Source organism: Podarcis cretensis, assembly GCF_951804945.1.
Source record: "Podarcis cretensis genome assembly, chromosome: 2".
Classification (NCBI taxonomy): domain Eukaryota; kingdom Metazoa; phylum Chordata; class Lepidosauria; order Squamata; family Lacertidae; genus Podarcis; species Podarcis cretensis.
This window is the reverse complement of record NC_137171.1, coordinates 1,194,948-1,212,264: the sequence shown is the minus strand read 5'-3', so window position 1 is coordinate 1,212,264 and position 17,317 is coordinate 1,194,948. Positions and strand designations below refer to the sequence as shown.

Below are 17,317 nucleotides of genomic sequence, written 5' to 3'. Positions count from 1 at the left end.
CTTTCGCAGCAGGCAGCACAATCTAGTAAATTTCTCACTTCACATCTCTAGTGATTTTTGCCCTCCATGATAGTAGGGAGGTAATTAAGCTCAAGCAGGGATCATTATTAGCCGCCATTGGGAAAGTGTGTGCAACAGCAGCAAGGCCACAGATTCCTGCTTTTGCCATTCAGATAGATCTTCCCTGAGCTGCAAATGGACAACCAGCTTACCCCAGAGATCAACTCCAACCTCATCAGAAAAATCCTGTTGTTTTCCTTTCCTTTCCTTTCCTTTCCTTTCCTTTCCTTTCAGGGGGATATTTGTTGCCTTTCTTGGGAGAGTTTAAACATGGTTTATGGAATTATGTATTTACCTGCTTTCAGTATACAGTATATACAATTGCAATGATTTATATTAAGGATGGGAAACCTGTGAACTTTCTGGATTTAGCTGGACTCCTTTCCATCACCCCTGGCTGGGGCTGATGGGAGTTGTAGTCCAACAATATCGGGGGGGGGCACAGGTTCTCCACCCATGCTTTATATTAGCTGTAGCCAGACTGTTGATCATTTGTGCAAATTAATGGGAGAGTGAAAACCTGGCGGTAAATCCTTACATGAATTCTCTTAATCACCCTCTGGAATTTACTAGTGAGTTATATTTTCTATGAGCATTAAAAAAAAATGCTTTGCCTTGTTATGTACTAAGCTTGGATCCTAGAACAATAGTCAGGTCCTAGAATGCAACAACTGACTGGCTTGCAGGAGAAGACCAATCAGGCTCCAGGAGGAAGTTAATCAGCCTATTAGGCTGGTAGGATCATAGAATGCAACAACTGATTGGCCTGCAGGAAAAGACCAATCAGGCTCCAGGAGGGAAGCAGAAACAGCCAGTCAGATGGGACGCATTGTGTAAATATTGAATAGAAAAGCCTGAGGTTTGGGGGGCAATTCAATCACTGTTTTACAAGCTGCAATAAAAAGCATGAAATCACTGCAGGACTCTGAGTATATGTCATGCCTTTTTATAGTTCTCGATTTTGATCCAATCCCAGTACGTTGTTTCCTGGATTGAACAAAGTAGCAATTCTCCTCTAACTCCTTCCAAACACAACATCTCCCATTCAGTGATATTTTCCATCAATGAGTAGAATTCTTCTTATTCTTCTCCTTCTTCTAGAAAAATGGTGACATATGGGAGGTAAAATTCCTGCCAAAGGTGATTTTTTTTATTTCAGAAAAACTGGGGGGGGGGGATTTCTTACTGTCCCACATCCCCCCATTTTCCTGGAAGTAAACCCCATGATGATATCGCTTTCCTGGATTGTTAGGGGAAAACATGACTGGGAAAGATGCAGGTCACCTCTACAGTCAAACTCCATTACTTATGTCCTGCTTTCAAAATGAAATTCAGAGGAGAAAAATGGGCCATGTATGCACAACCCTGCATATTTACTTAACACCGAAATCACTGATTGGAGAGCGCTGGGGAAATGTTTCACTGTGATTAAAATTTAGCTAGTGCTATGCATCAAAACAAAAGATGCTCCCCCACCTCTGTATCCTCTCAAGTATTTCCTAAGTCAGCTTCAATTAATTCCTTAGAAAACAAAAACAGGGGTGGTGAGAGGCAGTGTGTTCATGATGGCATTGGTGTGGCTGTGTGTGATCCCACTTGCAATACTGTTTGTGCCGCCAAACGGTGCAGGGTGGACATACCCCATTGTTTCCAATCAGTGCATATCCCATATCTTCCTGTTGAAATCTTGTAACCTTTGATACCACAAACGCTCCCCCCTCTCTGTGTGTCCTGTTCTGTTGAGCTATAGCACAAGAGTACCCCTCCAGATGACAACAATGTGTTTACGCTGGAGAAGCATTGTTAACATCAAATAAAGTGGAATGGTGTGTGGACAAAGACATGCTGAAGAAACTACCTGCTAGTTTTTCGACTGCTAGAACACTAGGGGAATCCCATCTGCCTCTGAGAAAAGGGAGTAAAGAGGCACTGCCATATGCTTCTTTTTTATTTTATTTTTACTAGTAATTGTTTATAAATGGTTTCCTGAAAATAACTTTCCCTGGCATTACTATATTTGGCATTACTATATAGCTTTCTGTTTCTTCAGCTTTGATGGATATGCTTCAGTTCCGAGCAGTCAAACAGCGCTGACCAGTGCTCCAATGGGCTGTCAATACAAATGGCAGGGCACCACCTAGCCCTGGCCGCTAATTCAGAGTGGAATGACACATTGTGCTTGGCATGGGTCCACAGCAGAAAATGAAACACCACCCTGTGCTACAGAAGGTAAAGTTCCCCATAATGGAAAAGGTCACGTACCCCATGCTATAACATGGTCACAATGTGATATTCCTCACTTATGTCATTCACTAGCAAGGATGGGGAAATCTCAAGTAAAAGGGGTGCTACAAAATATGGCAGAAAAGACAAGCTTGACTCTGGGATGCCAGTTTGAGTGGCAGCTCTGTGTCAAGTGTCATGGGTAGTTCCACCCTAACATGGTGTACAATCCACCAAGGCTGTGTACACACTATACCTTTGAATACTCTTTTGAAGCATATTCTTTCCCTTGAAGGGTTCTGGGTGCTGCAGTTTACACTTCACAGAGTTGCAATTGCCAGCAGCCCCTAAGAAACTACAGTGCCCAGATATGTACTTCCAATGTGCTTTAAAGTCTTAGTGAATATGCAGCCAAAGAAGTAGGTTCCCAGTGTATTGTGCCCCAACATCCTATTGTGATGCTGTGAAAGGCACCTAAAAAACACCAGCTGCCGTGCTTATGATGCAGCTCCCCCTGGCTTGCAGGCCAATTAAGTTTACCTAAAGGCATAGCCTGCTGTGCAGAGTAGATGTCCTCCACCAATGGTTTTGTGTAATGTGGCTTATAAATCTGAATCCAGCATCATTGAAACCTTTCATTTTGTTAATGTTAAAAGAGTCTAGATAGAAGTGCATGAATTAGACACAACTTGCGTCTGTGTTTGGAGGTGGGGGTGGAAGGGAGAAATGGGACACACAAAACATTCTGATATTCAGAGGCAGGTCAATAGGATGCTTCCCTAGCTATTGTCCTATCTGCAGATTCACAATACCACACTGATGAAGAGTAGCACAAACGCTTGTATCCAGAATTTTAGTGAAATAAAAGGTAGTAAAGATGGGTTAAGGCTTATGAGTTAAATACACATGACTGAGGGAGCCAGTTCCTAAACTGCATCACTCTTTAGAAACAACGATAAAATCAATAGCACTTGTAAAACAAATATAGATATTAGATAACTCCATCATGCATCTGGACAGGCTTGCTGAAATGGAAGATTTTGTCAGAAAAGTTCAGCCAATGGCCATTAGCTATGATTGCTAAATGGAAGCTTTAAGTGAGGGGTGGGAAACCTTTGGCCCTTTAGATGTTGCCACTCCAGCTCCCACCAGCCCCACCCAGCATGGCCCAATAGTCAGGGATGGTAGGAATTGTAGCCCAACTCCACTCCAGAGGCAGGATACCTCTGAATACCAGCTGGGAGCAAATGGGAAGCAAATGGCAAGGCTGTTTCTGCTTACAAACTTCTCAGGAGTAAGAGGCTGGCTTCTGTGAGGAGCAGGATGCTGAGCTAAATGAACCTTTGCATTCTTTGTGCTAGATCTGTCTGGAGTGCAATTCCCATTGCTGTTGCGGCTGCAACAACAACAGCACATACCACCACCATTTCCTCAAAGCTGTGCACTGGCATTTTTTCATCATCTTTTTTTTTACACAGACATCCTTCCCTGCACACATTATCTCCTGGCGTTTTGAAACAGGATGACTCTTCATTTTCCATTCCTTATTAATTTTCCAGACCTGTGCATGGGTGACAGAAATTGATTGCATTTGGAGGTGGGGGGAGGATGAGAGAGCCTTTTATGGAGCTGCTGGGGCATAAGAGGGTGGGAGGAGGCATGGAAACAGCCTGCAAGCCAAAGGTAGGAAGAGGGCACAGCAAATTAACCAGAGAAACCCCACAGTTGAAGCCAAAGGGTGACACTCTTCTTCTCTCCCTCTTGATCTTAATTTCTTCCCCTTTACATATTGTAACACCAATAATAACAAAAAGAAAGTAGCATCTAAAGAAAGCACAGAAGTGGTACCTTTAAGTTTAAATAATAGCTATTAATGACAAATCAATACTTAAATGTATGCTTGTTAATTGGCCTATTAATGTAAGATAATCATTCCTTTTAGAAATATATCATCCATTATATATATGAATGATCTATAATCAATATATAGCGAGCAACCAGCAAAGTATGTGCTTCTGGGGCTATTCCAATGGCAGTGCAAAGTGCTTTACAGCTTGTCTTTTAACTTTATGAAAAAGATGCAGGGATGTGTTCTTTAGAGATGGGGAACCTGTGGCCCTTCAGCTATTGCGGGACTCCAGCTCCCTTCAGCCCCAGTGGGAGTTCAGAGTCTAACAACACCTGGAGGGCCAGAGGCTCGCCATCACTATTCTAAACACAACTTGGCAGTTTGGTGGCAGAGTCAGGACTTGAGTTCTGGGCTCCTGTTCTAGAGTAGGAAAATTGGACCTTTAAAATGGGATATAAAAAGGGAATGGTGTGGGGAAAGAGTAACAGTCAATGGGCCAAAAGGGCACATTTCCTAGGAATGTTTACTCTGAAATAACTCTCACTGCATTCAGTGGAACCCATGCCAAGTAAGGAAACAGGATTGCAGCCCAAGTATTGTACTGATAGCCAGTGGTTTGGAAATCAGGGGATTTGGAGAAGGAGATGTTTGTGTGTGGCTACTGCCAGGGCAGTGAGAAGGGGGGAGTGATGCAAGCATGAAGTGCATGTGACCCAGGCATCACTGTGGTGTCATGGGCCCTCATTAATCATTTCCCCCTTAATGAGCCTTTCTGAGCTCCACCTCCCTTAAGTACCAGGAAGGGAGTTTAAATTGAGCTGAAGCATGGGTTGTAAATCATGTTCCATTTACTATTGAAATATGTGGAGTGTTTGCTGAATCATATTGATGCTCTGTCAATGGGAAGTGTATCATATTAATGGTAGCCTGTTGGGCCCAGTCTCACAACAAAGTATGGTGGTGCAAGTGCAAGGCAGCAGGATGCTAAGTAATTTCCAAATATTGTGAACATATCCGGAAAATATAAAGGAGACATAGAATCATAGAACTGTAGAGTGGAGGGGTGCCTGAGGGTCATCTAGTCCAACCCCCGGCAATGCAGGGATCTCAACCAAAGCACCCATGATAGATGGCCCTCTGATTAAAAACCTCCAAGGAAGGGAAGGAGAATCCACCTTCTTCCAAGGGAGTCCATATTCCACTGTCAAAAGGCTCTCCCGATCAGAAAGTTCTTCTTGATATTTAGTCAGAATCTCTTATCTTGTAGCTTGAAGCCAATGGTTCAGGTCCTGTTTTTTAAGCAAGCTAGTATTAAGGAAGGTAGGAGAGTATATATTGTTTTGATATTATCCCTCCTCACTCACACTAGAGAGTAAACAGCAGAGCACATTCCCTTTGCAACTTATTGGAAGCAAGTTGATGATTCATTAGAATCCTTTGATTAAGCAATCCAGTTTTGCTTCTCCAGTTTTGATTATTCCTGTTAAGTTTCCCCTTTATTGCCCTCTTAAAATAATAATAACACAACAGTTTTCTTTAAAAGTAAGAATAAAGTTTTACTCACATTCGGTTCACAGCAGTAATCTGAAGGCAGGCTTTATCTTATGGTTACAGTGAAAAGAAGTGTGAGCTACATCTCAGACTTTCTGCTTGCGGGCTCCATCCTATGTGAAGGTTGAGCCATGTGCTGGCTAAGAGCCAGGAGAGTGAGAGTGCAAGAGTAAGAGTAAGAGTAAGAATCCAAGAGAAAGATGGTTGTGTGGCCAGCGCTTTTATCTGGTCAGCTAGGGTCACACACAGAGGGAGGAAGCTCCAGAGCACGTATGGCAGGAAGTCCTCCCTGTCTGGAGCCACATTGCCCTGTGTGTCCATTCTAGGCAACAGGGAAATGTTGTACTTGACTGCTCTAGTAATAATACATCCCACAGGTCCTACCCTCCAGAGCAGGAGAAAACAAGCCTGCTTCATCTTTCATGGGACAGCCCTTTAGATACTTGAAGGCAGCCATCATATCTCCTCTCAGACTCCTCTTTTCCAGACTAAACATGCCCAACACCCTCAACCGTTCACCATAAGGCTTGGTTTCCAGACCCTTGATCATCTTGGTCGCCCTCCTCTAAACATGTTCTAACTTGTCAATATCCTTCTTAAATTGTGGCACCCAGAATGGACACAGGCATTCACACCCATCCTCCAAATATTCTTCAGCATCCTACTTTCCACCTTACCTTTCCTATTCCCTCTGGGAATACTCTATTAAGGGGATTGAAAAAGAAGTCCACACTAAGATCATATTGGCCAGTGACATGATGGTTGAGGACACCTTGTAACAGTCCTGGTCCTATATTGCCAGGTGAACCTGCTGTGAGTTGACCCATTCCATACCTGATGTCTGGTACTGCATTTAGAGTTAGGGTGGGATTCCATTGCAGGGGGGTCCACCTCAAGGCTCAGAGGTTCATGTTTTGATATATTCAAGATTAAAATAGCAAAAACTCATAGGAATACTCAGATTATCAAGGAATAGTTGCATGTGGTTTGAAATCCTGTGTGTTTGTGACTGCTTCTACTGCCCTCCAGTATTGCCACTCCTCAATGGGAGTTTGCGGTTACTGCATGATGCAGGTAATGGGGGGGGGGGGGGAGGAGATGGTTTAGATTTAGCATTTTTGGAGGTGGCCTTAAGGGCTTATGGGCAAGATGCAGGATGGGAAAGAAGGATGATCAGGAGGTAAGGCTAAGGTAGCATGCAACCTTTCCTTGCAGAGCTTCTATGCCTAACAATTGTGTGACAGGTAGAAAATCAACAGGTAAAGCTTTATAGCCATAGTGATGCACTGATATGGGCATCATCTGTTGAAGGCACACCTGTGCTACCCCTGGTTTTAAAAGGCTGGAGACTTGAGAGGAAAGGTTTAAAGTTTGGGGGTGGACAGTGAGGGTTACCAACCTCTTTGCACCAACCTCTGGCCTCTGATTTTATTTGAAGTACAGACCCCAACAGGCCACCTTTCTTATCTCCATGCTCTGAGAAGCTTCCCCTCCTGATTCCTGTATGTAACAGTCTGTTGTTAAAGGCAGGAAATGAGCCAGAGTGCTTGTTTTCTGATCAGCTGGCAGCCCTGCTAGTGGTGGTTGGGGGCTGGGAGGGGAAGTTGGCTGGCTGGCTATGCCAGGCTTATGTTTCCAGTCACCTGTGGGTGAAAATTGCTCTTTCGCAGTCATCTCTCAGTTTTCCTCCCCCGCAGGTGGCCTCCCCAAGGAGGGAGTTTAATTTTCTGGCAAGGAACTTGCGTAGGCTGGAGCAAGCAGGGGAGGAGGAGGAGGGAGACCATCAACCGGTTATTTATTTGAAAGGGGAGATTCTTCGCCTCTGCTGTGGTGGCTCTGTCTGTAGCTCGCTCTGTTTTTGCTCTGGCACTTCCTACGCAGGCTGCTGTCCAGGGAACAGACATCTGCATTGTGACGCCTCCGCTGTTTTTGACGCCTTCACTTCCTTACTTCATTGCACACTGCAAATGAATGAGTACTCACCCTCCTACCCCACCCTTTTTAATGTCTGCGACAGCAAGCAGAAAACAATGCCTGCAGAAGGACCCTCCAGGAGGTAGGCGGGGCAGGTAGGTAGGTCAAGACGCACAGGGAGATGTCATGCTCATAGGCTGAAGCATTTCAGTACCTTGGACAGAGCTCGGCACTCTTCATTGGGCCGCAGAGCTCTGTCTAAGGCGCTGAAAAGCTTGTTCCAGCTTCCGTCGCCTTCTGCCTTTCCTTGGCTCACTCGGCAAAGAAGCACATCATAACCGCAGAATGCACGGAGCTATCCAATCAGTTGGAGGTGGCAGAAAGTCCAGGTGTGTGTCCTGATCTGCTCCTTTGGCCTTTGGAATTCCTACCCAAAGATATTGGGAATCACGCCTTGCATGATCAAATGCAACCTCCATCCAAGGAAGCTGCTGGAGACACATTAATGAAAGTAATAAAAGGATTGGTCATCACCTTTATGGCTTGCTTATGAGGTATCCAGCTGGCCTCCAGATGAAGCTTGTTTTTGCAATACGGGAGCAGGCCTGATTCCCAATAGCTTGAGGTCACATGAGAGAAGTTTAATTTCTACCTAAGTGGTGTCCTTGAGTGCACCACTTTAGTTTCTTCCATACAGGGAAAGTCTTACTATTCACGGCAAGGGCAGGAGAAGCAGTGCACTGCAAGCGTGGCTATTTTTTTTCTGTGTAGGAAAGCCATTCCTGGTCTTCAGGTGGTGTCAGGAGACCAACTACTGGGTCACAGCCTGAACCAAGGTGGGTTGCAACAGCAACACTGCCACCATAGAGCTATATGAGAGTGAAAGAAAGAAAGAAAGAAAGAAAGAAAGAAAGAAAGAAAGAAAGAAAGAGGTTCCTAGATGCATGTGTGGGTCTCAGTTCTGAAAAGTGGAAAATTACTAGCCTAGATCTTGCTGATAGGTATTGTATGGGAGGCGCCATGTGTCTCTGGGTGTGGAGACCTATTACATGTCCCACAGTCTTTTCAGAATGCAAGTGCTCTATTCAGTGTTATGGGCTCTAGCTACAAAGGAAGTTGCCCTAGACTTAGACCACTGGTCTCTCTAGCTCTGTATTGGCCACACAGACCAAAGCAGCTCTCCAGGATTTCAGAGAGGACATGATCATGTTTGTTGTGAGTGGGGCCACATTTTTAGTCCCACTCCTGATATGGAGTCTCCTTCCAAAAGCAAAGACAAACCTCTGAGAGAACAGGACACCCACACATCCATGTGGCCTGATCATGAGGAGGCCCTACATGTTAACAGGAGCTTGTGGATTTGAGCTACTTTTCAAACAACCAAGGGTAATGTGGTCATTTGAGAAAGGAGGCATGATGCTGGGGCAGAGCTAAAAGTACAGCTCCACTCCAATTAGACATGAGCAAATTCTACATGTGAGTAATGCATGAACTGGACTTACATCGCACCATGTCTGCACCAATCCTAAATATCTGCAGTGCAAACATTTAACAATTCCTCAAATTTGGCACCAATTTATGGTGCTCTCTTCATACACACCTGATAATTGTTAGTGTTTCCAGCAGAGATGGTGAGTGTTTGCCAGGAATGGGAAACGATCAGTGCTCGCCTTAAGGCCAGGAGAGGCGGGTCTCCTCGGGGCCGGGACAGCCCCTGTCCTCAGAGAAGATAAAGGCCAGTCAGCCCGGTCCCAGGTTGCAGGAGCAACATCGTTGAAGAGCTGTTTCGGCCAGCACCCAGTCCGGTTCCCCCAGAGTTCCTGTCCTTGCCCGGCTCCTCGCTGTGGACCCCGCTTCGTCTGTGGAGGACTGTCTGCTGACCCTTGACTCGGGTCCTGGACCTCGCCCCACAGTAACCTCCCCCCTGGACCAGCACAGTTTGCTCCCGCCACACCCACACTCCCCCTTCGTTGGGGTGTGTTCGGGAAAAGCCAGAAGCCATGGCCATGGTCTTTTGACTGCAGCATAGACCTCCAGCCCGGAGCGCCCCTGCCGGTGAGTCGCTTATACTCTCTTACAAAGCCAGAGCGTGAAGCTTTGCAGGACTTCCTGCGCAAGAACCTGGAGCGTGGTTTCATTAGGCCTTCTACCTGGCCCACCGCTGCACCAGTGCTCTTCGTTAAGAAGAAATGTGGGGAGCTTCGCCTTTGCCACAATTACTGGGCCCTGAACAAAATTACCATCCCAGACTGGTACCCCTTGCCCCTTATTTCGGAGTTGCTGGAGCGGGTGCAAGGGGCGCAGGTGTTCACCAAGCTAGACCTCCGGGGGGCCTACAATTTAATTCAGATCCGAGCCAGGGATGAGTGGAAGACAGCATTCGGGACCCGGTACGGGCAGTTTGAATACCTGGTTATGCCCTTCGGATTGTGCAATGTGCCCGCTGTGTTCCAATGGTACATCAACCATGTGTTCCAGGACTTGCTAGACAAGTACATGGTGGTGTACTTGGATGACATTCTGGTTTTCTCCCATGACCCGGCTCGCCACGAGGGTCATGTCCGGACCGTGCTGCAGCGCTTGCGGGAGCACCGCCTGTATGCGAAGCTCAGCAAGTGCGAGTTCCATCAGTGGTCAGTGGACTACCTTGGTCACCAACTCTCTCCAGATGGGGTCAGATGGATCCTGGGAAGGTGGCAGCGGTTCGGGAATGGGCAGCACCTCAGAACCGCAAGGGCCTACAGCGATTCCTGGGTTTCGCCAACTATTACCAGACCTTCATTGCGGATTATGCTCATCGCACCACCCCGTTGACCTGGCTACTGCGCCCCAAGACACCATTTTCCTGGGACAAGGGGGCAGAGGAGGCGTTTCAGGGGTTGAAGGCCTGTTTCCAGAGAGCGCCAATCTTGCAACATCCTGATCCCTCTCAACCCTTTGTGGTAGAGACTGACGCCTCCAGTACGGCTCTCGGTGCCGTCTTGTCTCAGCAGTACGGACCTGATGCGCCACTCTTACCCTGCACCTTCTATTACCGCCAGCTCCTTCCAGCGGAGCGTAACTATACCGTGTGGGAGCAGGAACTACTGGCCATCAAGGTGGCATTTGAGGTCTGGCGCCACCAACTTGAGGGGGCACGACACCTGGTGGAGGTGAGAACCGACCACCGGAACCTGGAGTACCTCCAGACCACCCACAAGCTGAACCAAAGGCAGATCCGGTGGGCGTTGTTCTTTTCCCGGTTCCAGTTCCGGATCCGCTACATCCCTAGCTCCCAAAACCAGAAGGTGGATGCCCTGTCCCGGAAACCTTAAGACAACACAGACACGGTACAGCAAGCAGTACCCACCACGATCCTACCACCGGCTGCATTCCTGGCCACCCAGGCGGCTGAGCCACTGCAGGCTCGGGTGCGGGAACAGCAGCGGGTCGACGCTTGGGCCCAGGAACGACTCTGGGAACTGGCCGAAGGGTCATGCCCTCAGTATCCGGGGCTGGTCTTGCATCAGGGCCTTCTGCTGCACCACAGTCGGCTGTAAATCCCGCCAGGGCCACTGCTGGCTGAGGTTCTCCAGATGCCCCATGATGCCCCAGCAGCGGGACACTTTGGGCAGTATCGGACCACCCATCTGGTAAGCTGTGAGTTTTGGTGGCCCCGCCTGAAGGCTGACGTAGCTCGCTACGTCGCTAGTTGTGATGTCTGCCGGCAGGCCAAGGGCGACCCCCCGGCCTACTTCAGCCGTTGCCAGTCCCACCACGTCCTTGGCATACGGCTTCGCTGGACTTTATAGTGGACTTACCCCCCGTCTTGTGGCCGTACCTGCCTTCTAGTTTTCTCCGACCATTTCACTAAGATGGTGCACTGTGGCCCCTGCCCATCCGTACCCACAGCTAAGGAAACCGCTCAGCTGTACCTTCAGCATGTCTTCCGCCTGCATGGCCTACCTGAGCGTGTGGTGTCCGACCGGGATGTTCAGTTCACATCCTGGTTCTGGCGAGCATTGACCAGACCCTCGGGACAGAGGTCTGTCTCTCATCAGCCTACCACCCACAGACCGATGGCCAGACGGAACGGGCAAACGCGGTGCTGGAGCAGTACCTCCGGTGTTACTGCAGCTACCAGCAGGATGACTGGGTCGACCACCTAGCATTGGCGGAGTTCGCCTACAACAACGCGGTGAATGCGTCCACCCAGCAGACCCCGTTCCAGGCCAGTTACGGTTATCATCCACGGTTGTTTCCGGATGTGCTGCCGGCATCCGCGGTCCCTGCAGTGACGGAGTGGCTTCAGGAGCTCCAGTCCCAGCAACAGCTATTGATGGAGCAACTGCGCCAGGCCAAGGAGGTGTACAAGGCCTAGGCCGACCGCCACCGCCAGGTGGGGCCGGAACTCCACGTTGGTGACCTGGTATGGCTCTCCACTCACCACCTCCACCCCTCTCAACCTTCACGGAAGCTGGACGCCCGTTTCACCGGCCCGTTTCCTATCGTGGACCAGGTCTCGCCTGTGGCATTCCGTCTCCGGTTGCCCGCAACCCTGAAGGTTCACCCGGTATTCCACAGGTCCCTTCTGAGTCCGGTGGCCCCACCCAACGAGTTCCACCCAAACCGTCGCCAACCGCAGCCAGTTTTGGTTCAGGGGGAGCCTGAGTACGAGGTGGAACGCATTCTGGACTCCCGATACCGCAGGGGAAAGCTACAGTATCTCATAGACTGGAAGGGGTATGGACCGGAGGACCGTTCCTGGGGACCAGCAGCCAACGTCCACGTGCCTGCCTGCCTCCGAGATTTCCATGCGGCGTACCCCAGCAAGCCGGGTCCAGACCCTCGATTGAGGGGGGCCTGGGAGGGGGGATGGTGTGATGGCCTGGGAATCCGATTCAGAGGCTGAACCGGAGGAATCCCAGCCTGCACAGGAGTCCCCGCCTCCAGGGCCAGCTGAACTGGGGCAGGGCCTTGATTCTGAAGCGCCTGCACCTGCGCCGGATCCTCAGGAGCAGGCACCAGGTGAATCCACTCTGGCTCCGGAGGTGGTTGAGGACTCAGTGCCTACAGATGAGTCTCCCCCTGGGTCCAGTAACCCTTCAGCCTCTCCTGAACTGCAGAGGCTCAGGGCAGAGAGGCGAAGGGAACTGGTTTCTCCCAGGAGGAGTGCTCGCCTTAAGGCCAGGAGAGGCGGGTCTCCTGGGGGCCGGGACAGCTCGTTGAAGAGCTGTTTCGGCCAGCACCCAGTCCGGTTCCCCCAGAGTTCCTGTCCTTGCCCAGCTCCTCGCTGTGGACCCCGCTTCGCCCGTGGACGTGGGTCCTGGACCTCGCCCCACGGTAACCTCCCCCCTGGACCAGCACAGGCCAGTAGGATCCTAGAATGCAACAACTGATTGGCCTGCAGTAGCAGCCCAATCAGGCTCCAGGAGGGAAACAGAATCAACCAATCAGACGGGACTCATTGTGTAAATAATGTATATAAAGCTTGAGGTTTTGGGGGAAATCCATTCACTGTTTTTCGAGCTGCAATAAAGAGCATGAAATCAATACGCGACTCAGGGTATATTTCACTTTCCTTCTACAGAGTTGGATGCTGAGACAGGCAATTCCAGGTTCCTTGTTTTCCAGGGTCTGTTCCACAAAGCACTGACATTTGCCATTTGCTGAAGTGACTCCTTGTCCTCCAGCTTTTCTGCACAACCTTAATGGATTGCTTTCTTTTGTTCTCCCCCCTCAACCCTCCAAATGACTTGAATGACAGTCCCTCTGTATCTCAGCCAATACATTCATTTGGTATCTGCTTCCTAGAAGCTTGCAGGTGGATATGGTTTTGTGAGAGAGGCATTCTAATAGCTAGGCAGAAATTGACCCTTCTGCAGCAGCCCTTTCCCCAATTCCATCTCCTTTTCTGTTGGGCTCAGGCCTGGCTCCTCCTAAAGGGGTAAATAAAATGTTATGAATCAGTGCAATCAAAAAGCTGTGGCTGTTCCCAGGGAAACCAGATGCCTCCAGATACTTGTTTAGCAATTAGAGCCCAACTCAAGCTCCCCGCTCAGTAACTGTGGCGTCAAAGGCAGTTGTGGAGATGAATATTAAGCTGGTCCCAGTGGCTGCTGCTTCTCTCCTTCAATAATACTGCGTTGTTTGATCCATTTGAGGTATTTGTGCATGGAGGCGGTGTTTTGCTGATGAGTATGATAAAATGGTTGTCTGGACGGCTTGAAATATATGCTGATGCAAGTTTGGGAAGTGACCCCATAGATGGTAAAAGAGCTTCTGGTGTGTGCTGTATGTACAACAACTGTTTGTTTAACTGGTCATGGAAGAAGCAAACCACTGTAAGTTTAAGCGAGGCCTTGGGACACTGCTGCTGCTGCCAATGTGAGTGTTGGGGAAGGCCAATTCCACCGGGCCTAGGGGGCGGGGCCCACACTCACCACCACAGCTCTAAGAGGCTCCAGCGAGGCCTCAGGACGTTGCTGTTGCTGCTACTGCTGCAGCAAATGTCGAAAATGGTTGTACTTATTTTAAAATGTTTTTAAAGTGTTTTTACTTTGTTGCACTGTGAACAGTGTTTTTTATTTATATATTTTTATTTTATTATATTTTATTTTTGTTTGGTGTGGGATAAATGTTGACTTGGGGTGGGGATTAGTTTTATTTTAGTGTAATTGTTTTTGGCTTTGTTTTTACTTTTACTATTTTGTTAGGCTACTGTATAGTTTGTATTTTGCTTTTTAAAGGGAAAGGGTCAGGGCTACCTGAGAGTGGGCTTCAGCCAACAGAATGGCTGGGGCAGGTTCCACAGGGGCAGAAGCACCGGGACACCTGATCTCAGTGATCACGGGCAGGAAGAGGAGCTATGCTAAGACCAGACCATGTCATTACCGAGGAGGCAGGTTTAGTTGTTGTCTAAGGACAATCCCTGACTTCAGGTCTGGGCCTGACCAGAAGGATACTGGAATCAGCAAGGGAAACCCACATGACCTGAAAGTGTTGCTGTGCAATGCCAGGTCAATGATGAATAAGACCACTGCCATCCAAGACCTGATTGTGGATGAAGAATTTGACCTGGCATATGTGACAGAGACTTGGTTGGATTAAGCAGATGGGCCTGTCCTTGCTGCTGCTTGCCCACCAGGTTTCTCTTACGCACAGCAACCCAGGTCATGTGGGCGGGGAGGGGGGGGTTGCAGTGATTTTTAGGAAGTCACTAGTTTGCACCAGGCGTCCTATTGGGAAGACCCAGTTTTCTGAGTGCATGTTCTGGAAGTTGGGCAATAGGGGCAGTACAGGATTCCTTTTGGTGTACCGACCTCCCTGCTGCACCAAGGATTCCCTGCCCGAGGTGCTTCAGGTCATGGCAGATTGATTGTCCTAGGGGATTTTAACATCCATGCCGACACGACCTTACAAGGGGCCACTCGGGACTTCGTGGAAAGCATGGCCTCCATGGGGCTGTCCCTGAATAAGTTTGGCCCAACTCATAGCCGCGGACATGCCTTAGTCTTGGTGTTCACCTCTATGGATGTTGGTGATCTGACACTAAGTAAAAGCGAATCAAAAGAAGTGCCATGGTCAGATCACTTCCTGGTGCAACTGGACTTCTCCGTGACCCTTCCCCTCTGCAGGGAGGTGGGACCGATTTGGATGGTCCGCCCCCACTGCTTAATGGTTTCCAGAGAGTGGTAGGGAATGTTTTATCCCATGTTGATGGCCTTTTAGCTGATTCCCTGGTGGCCCGCTGGAATGCAGAGTTAACCAGGGCTATTGACTGTCTGGCTCCGAAGCGCCCTCTCCAATTGCATGGAGCCCGGACAGCCCCATGGTTTTCTTCAGAGCTGAGGGTGAGGAAACAATCACTGAGATGGCTAGAATGCCGGCGGAAAACTCACTCACAGGTTAGAGCTCAATGTCGAGCCTACCAAGTGGTGATGGCAATGGCGAAGAGGACCTTCTTTACCGCCTCTATTGCATCTTCAGAAAACAGCAGCAGGAGACTCTTTCAGGTGGTTCACAATCTATCGGAACCACCTTCGTCACCGGAGCCTGGTGGGGACCCCAAGATCTCCTGCAATGCTTTCGCAAAGTTTTTTGCAGATAAAGTATCTCAGATTCAGAAAGAGGTAGACTCCACCGTGGGAGCAGGGCCGGGGCAGGAGTGTGCTAAAGTCCTGTCTAGTCATATTATATGGGATCAATTTCAGTCTGTTACATCCGAGGATGTGGACAGGCTTGCTTGGACAAGTGAAACCAACCATCTGTCTCCTTGATCCTTGTCCATCCTTGTCCATAAAAGCAAGCCGGGAAGGGCTGGGTGATGGGCTCTGTGGGGTGGCAAATGCTTTCCTATGTGAGAGAGCCTTCTCAGATCCGCTGAAAGAGGTGGTCATTAAACCGCTTCTTAAAAAAACATCTTTAGACCCAGCCAATATGGCTAACTATCACCCAGTCTCAAATCTTCCATTCTTGGGCAAGGTGATTGAGCGGGTGGTTGCTGAGCAACTCCAAGCATGCCTGGAGGATGCGGACCATTTGGATCCCTTCCAATCGGGAATCAGGCCTCATCATGGGACTGAAACTGCCTTGGTCGCACTGGTTGATGATCTCTGGCGGGCTAGGGACAAAGGTGAGAGCTGTTTCCTAGTTCTGCTGGATCTCTCAGCAGCTTTTGACACCATCGACCATAACATCCTTCTGGACCGTCTAGAGGGGCTGGGAGCTGGGGGCACTGTTATACAGTGGTTTCGCTCCTTCCTCCTGGGCCGTGTTCAGAAAGTGGTGGTGGGGGGAATGAGTGTTCAGACCCCTGGGCCCTCACTTGTGGGGTGCCTCAGGGTTCCGTCCTCTCCCCCATGCTTTTTAATATCTATATGAAGCCGCTGGGAGAGATCACCAGGGGGTTTGGGCTGGGTGTTCATCAGTATGCAAATGATACCCAGCTCTACCTCTCTTTCAAATCAGAACCAGTGAAGGCAGTGAAGGTCCTGTGTGAGTGCCTGGAGGTGGTTGGAAGATGGATGGCGGCTAACAGATTGAGGTTGAATCCTGACAAGACAGAAGTACTGTTTCTGGGGGACAGGGGGTGGGCGGGGGTGGGGGACTCCCTGGTCCTGAATGGGGTAACTGTGCCCCTGAAGGACCAGGTGTGCAGCCTAGGAGTCATTTTGGACTCACAGCTGTCCATGGAGGCACAGGTTAATTCTGTCCCTGGGCAGCTGTCTACCAGCTCCACCTGGTACTCAGGCTGAGACCCTACCTGCCCACAGAATGTCTCGCCAGAGTGGTGCATGCTCTAGTTATCTCCCTCTTGGACTACTGCAATGCGCTCTACGTGGGGCTACCTTTGAAGGTGACCCGGAAACTGCAATTAATCCAGAATGCGGCAGCTAGACTGGTGACTGGGAGTGGCTGCCTGGACTACATAACACCGGTCCTGAGAGATCTGCATTGGCTCCCAATACGTTTCCGAGCACAATTCAAAGTGTTGGTGCTGACCTTTAAAGCCCTAAATGGCCTCGGTCCTGTATACCTGAAGGAGCGTCTCCACCCATCATTCAGCCTGGACACTGAAATCCAGTGCCAAGGGCCTTCTGGCGGTTCCCTCACTGTGAGAAGTAAGTTTACAGGGAACCAGGCAGAGGGCCTTCTTGGTACTGGCGCCCACCCTGTGGAACGCCCTCCCTTCAGATGTGAGGGAAATAAGGAGCTATCTTACCTTTAAAAGACATCTTT

The 17,317-nt window shown here is 49.2% G+C and overlaps 1 long non-coding RNA gene across 2 annotated transcripts; it reads right to left on the bottom strand.

Annotated features, from left to right (window-relative positions):
* Positions 1-990: 990 nt before the first annotated feature.
* LOC307210889 lies at positions 991-7,653 on the bottom strand. Of its 2 annotated transcripts, XR_013836199.1 has the most exons (4): positions 7,327-7,653; positions 5,697-5,796; positions 5,308-5,421; positions 991-1,151 (listed from the first exon to the last, which is right to left on the bottom strand). It is a non-coding gene; the product is annotated as an uncharacterized lncRNA (long non-coding RNA). The 2 variants fall into 2 exon arrangements; XR_013836200.1 differs by lacking the exon at positions 5,697-5,796.
* Between the last annotated feature and the right edge of the window lie 9,664 nt (positions 7,654-17,317).